Raw genomic sequence first — 5,266 nt, 5'->3', positions numbered from 1 at the left:
AAAAGTGCATTTTTTATTAGTGAGAATATACTTATTTTAAGGTATTTTGGGGTTCATTGAGGTTAGCTAATTTTACTTGCTTTGGAAAGTCTTGACAAGCCAAATTTTCTTGTTCTGTTGGCATATAATTTTGCTTAGTTCAAATAAAATACCCCTCATTTTTGTATTTTTTTGTTTTTGTTTTTGAACACTGACTTTTTGCAGAGTTGTTTTTTGTTTTTTTAAGCTCCCCATTTTCAACATGGCATCTGCTCGTCCCGCATTATAGTGCATATTTGAGTTATTGTGCAGGAATATGGGGAAATAACCACAAATGTGCGCTTCATTCGTGTTACAAAAAAGATCAATTAGACTGATGCATAATGTTGGATATAGAGAACATACAAAAACTTTATTTATTGAGTCAAAAATATTGAAGTTCGATGATTTGGTAAAATTGCAAACAGCTAAAATGATGTACAAAGCTTGCTACCCAAGAATGCACGACAATTCTTCTCTACTAAAGAGGACAAATATAACCTTAGAGGAAAATCTAATTTAAAACATGCGTATGCACGTACAACACTTAAAACCTTTAGTATATCTCTATGTGGAATTAAACTATGGAATGGATTAAGCAAAGAAGTTAAACATTGTACTCATATGATCCAGTTTAAGAGGTTATTCAAATGAATAGTGCTTACAAAGTACAAAGGGGTTGGTAGAGTGGCTGTGCCAGCAACTTGAGGGTTCCAGGTTCGATGCCCGCTTCCGCCATCCTAGTCACTGCCGTCATGTCCCTGGGCAAGACACTTTACCCACCTGCTCCCTGTGCCACCCACACTGGTTTAAATGTAACTTAGATATTGGGTTTCACTATGTAAAAACACTTTGAGTCACTAGAGAAAAGGGCTATATAAAATATAATTCACAATTCACACAAAAAATAATTACAGTGTCCGCCCTGAGATCGGTAGGTTGTGAGTTCAAACCCCGGCCGAGTCATACCAAAGACTATAAAAATGGGAGCCATTACCTCCCTGCTTGGCACTCAGCATCAAGGGTTGGAATTGGGGGTTAAATCATCAAAAAGTTATTCCCGGGCGCGGCCACCGCTGCTGCTCACTGCTCCCCTCACCTCCAAGGGGGTGCTCAAGGGTGATGGGTCAAATGCAGAGAATAATTTCGCCACACTTAGTGTGTGTGTGTGACAATAGTGGGTACTTTTTTAACTTAGAAGAAGAATTATGAGAAATACCTTCAGCCTTATTGAAAATAAGATATATTAAAATATGAAATAAGCGTTGCGTCTTCCTACTCCTTTTCGGACATGATGTAAAGTAAAATGATATGAAATTGTGTGTGATGTGTTATGCTGTGAGTGTGTTCATGTTTGAAATAAACTAAAGAAAGAAAGTGTTATGTTTAGCTTTAGGGAGTTGTGACGGCACAGAACCACAAGGGGGTGATGTTGCTCTGGGTCAGAGGTCGGCAACCCAAAATGTTGAAAGAGCCATATTGGACCAACAATACAAAAAACGAATCTGTCTGGAGCCGCAAAAAATGAAAAGCCGTATATAAGTGTTATAAAGAAGGCAACACATGATGTAAGTGTCTATATTAGCTTTAATAGCCTACTATCAAAATGACTATGTGTCGCAGGCTGACACGAATCTTCGTTGACAGAAGTGTTGAAATGTAATATTTATTGTATACATTTTTAGAAAATTATAAAACCATTAGTAAATCAGAGGCCACTCAGAAGGTGAGATTACTCCTGGAAATGACTGAATTTTAATGACCAAAGGCATAGATGTGTGTGTCCAAGTTAAAGGAAACGGCAGGCTGTCTTCTTTGAATGGATTTATTACAATCTTTGGCAAGCTAGGTAACGTTTGCTGTGGTCTGGAACAACATGGCACACAAACAACTATCTGAAATGCAGCCAATATTACAACCAGATAATGTGTCATGAGACATGCAAATATAAATTATATACAAAGAGGATAAAAGTAAAGGAAATTAAATGAGCACACATGAGGCGTAATGATGCAATATGTAGATACAGCTAACCTAATGAGACCGAATAGCACTCCAACAAGTCAATAACATCAACAAAGCGCACATTTGTGCATTCACGCACGGCATAAAACATTTGGTGGACCAATTGAGACAAAGAAGGAGTGGAAGATTCTACATGCAAACAAACTGTTGCGTCACAGTCCACACTCTGGTGAGTTCAAGAACCGCCAAAATTAGTAGGACAAAACGATGTTCACCAAATACTCTCATCAGCGAAGCATACACACAAACATATTAAACAGTGGTAGTTCTAACAATAGGGAGGTTTGTGTCATGTTTGTCCTCAAACAAAGACTATACTAAAACAAGAACATATTTCCCCCCCATCTTTTTCCATTTTCAATCATTTTTAAAAAATGCTCCAGGGAGCCACTAGGGCGGCACTAAAGAGGGTGGGTTGCTGACCCCGCTCTAGGTTTTTTTTATACAAACCCCGTTTCCATATGAGTTGGGAAATTGTGTTAGATGTAAATATGAACGGAATACAATGATTTGCAAATCCTTTTCAACCCATATTCAATTGAATGCACTACAAAGACAACATATTTGATGTTCAAACTCATAAACTTTATTTTCTTTTTGCAAATAATAATTAACTTAGAATTTCATGGCTGCAACACGTGCCAAAGTAGTTGGGAAAGGGCATGTTCACCACTGTGTTACATGGCCTTTCCTTTTAACAACACTCAGTAAAGGTTTGGGAACTGAGGAGACACATTTTTGAAGCTTCTCAGGTGGAATTCTTTCCCATTCTTGCTTGATGTACAGCTTAAGTTGTTCAACAGTCCGGGGGTCTCCCTTCTGCTATTTTAGGCTTCATAATGCGCCACACATTTTCAATGGGAGACAGGTCTGGACTACAGGCAGGCCAGTCTAGTACCCGCACTCTTTTACTATGAAGCCACGTTGATGTAACACGTGGCTTGGCATTGTCTTGCTGAAATAAGCAGGGGCGTCCATGGTAACGTTGCTTGGATGGCAACATATGTTGCTCCAAAACCTGTATGTACCTTTCAGCATTAATGGCGCCTTCACAAATGTGTAAGTTACCCATGTCTTGGGCACTAATACACCCCCATACCATCACAGATGCTGGTTTTTACACTTTGCGCCTAGAACAATCCGGATGGTTCTTTTCCTCTTTGGTCCGGAGGACACGACGTCCACAGTTTCCAAAAACAATTTGAAATGTGGACTCGTCAGACCACAGAAAACTTTTCCACGTTGTATCAGTCCATCTTAGATGATCTCAGGCCCAGCGAAGCCGACGGCGTTTCTGGGTGTTGTTGATAAACGGTTTTCGCCTTGCATAGGAGAGTTTTAACTTGCACTTACAGATGTAGCGACCAACTGTAGTTACTGACAGTGGGTTTCTGAAGTGTTCCTGAGCCAATGTGGTGATATCCTTTACACACTGATGTCGCTTGTTGATGCAGTACAGCCTGAGGGATGGAAGGTCACGGGCTTAGCTGCTTACGTGCAGTGATTTCTCCAGATTCTCTGAACCCTTTGATGATATTACGGAGCGTAGATGGTGAAATCCCTAAATTCCTTGCAATAGCTGGTTGAGAAAGGTTGTTCTTAAACTGTTCAACAATTTGCTCACGCATTTGTTGACAAAGTGGTGACCCTCGCCCCATCCTTGTTTGTGAATGACTGAGCATTTCATGGAATCTACTTTTATACCCAATCATGGCACCCACCTGTTCCCAATTAGCCTGGTCACCTGTGGGATGTTCCAAATAAGTGTTTGATGAGCATTCCTCAACTTTATCAGTATTTATTGCCACCTTTCCCAACTTCTTTGTCACGTGTTGCTGCCATCAAATTCTAAAGTTAATGATTATTTGCCAAAAAAAAAATGTTTATCAGTTTGAACATCAAATATGTTGTCTTTGTAGCATATTCAATTGAATATGGGTTGAAAATGATTCGCAAATCATTGTATTCCGTTTATATTTACATCTAACACAATTTCCCGACTCATATGGAAACGGGGTTTGTATATATGTGCAATTTATATAATAATACACAATACTAAATATACTAGAGAATGGAGCGTGACTAATTCGAAAGTGTGTGTGTGAGGCTACGTGTGTGATTAGCTGTGGTGTTTTACCAAATGTTGAGCAGGCGGAGATAGTCAGGGAGAATGGCGAGGCGTCAGAAGTCCGTGTCCAAGCAGCAGGGGCGCCGCTAGGGATTTTGGGCCCCATGAAAAGAATCTTTACAGGGGCCCCCAACACAGCGGCAACATTTTTTTGATGCTATTTTACATACAATTATGCATTTTAATGGTATTTTTGACTAGCATTACCATATTTTTGAAAGAAGAACAGCATCACAGTTGACATGTACAGTAGGGGAAGAACTGAGCACTCTGAATACAATGGAATTCATTTTGAGTCATTTATTTGCTGCACTGTAGTAAAATGCATTATATTTTGTATTGTATTATTATTATTATTATTATTATTATTATTATTATTTCAACACACACAGCTGCTCACCTCCTTCCTCATGTGGGGGCACTGGGGCTGATTCAGGGGCAGGGGGAGTTGGGGGCTGACAGACAGCTGCTGCTGGTGCACTTGACTCTGTTCAGAATGAGGCATCATTTGGACAGAGGGGAGATCAACTATTATTGAATAAGAACAGCTTGATAAATGTTTGACTGGATTGATTATTTAACTAATATAGCAGTAAAATGTAAAAATCCAGAGTTTTCTTGAGCTAACATGGTGAGAAAAGTGAGCTAGCTTATTACCACAGACAGGGACAAAGTTAATATGCATAACTTTCCACCACAACTAACAAACCCACCTTTTTTGGGGAAATATTGGGTGACATATTGTCGACCCTTCAACTCCTTCTCCTCTCTTATTTTATTTTCCTTTCTTTTTTGGCTGCCTTTGCAGCTGATCCAGTCGGACTGATCAATTTTACGTAAATAGAGGGGGGAAGGGAGGGCCCTGCATGTGTTGATGCTTCCAAAACAAATAAAGGTATTGTTACCAGGACATGGAAAATAAAACATGTGTGATTATATGTTAGTTAATAACTTAGTGTCATTATTTTTTCTGTATTATAATTTCATCATCATTAGGGGCCTCTCTGGGCCCCCCTCCATCATGGGCCCCTAGAATCCGTCTCCTTTACCCCCCCTTTTCGGCGCCCCTGCCAAGCGGAGGTCGAGGATGAAGGG

The sequence above is a fragment of the Entelurus aequoreus genome, linkage group LG10 (assembly GCF_033978785.1).
Source record: "Entelurus aequoreus isolate RoL-2023_Sb linkage group LG10, RoL_Eaeq_v1.1, whole genome shotgun sequence".
NCBI classification, from domain to species: Eukaryota; Metazoa; Chordata; class Actinopteri; order Syngnathiformes; family Syngnathidae; genus Entelurus; species Entelurus aequoreus.
The sequence above is the reverse complement of the archived record's forward strand: the minus strand, read 5'-3'. Positions refer to the sequence as shown.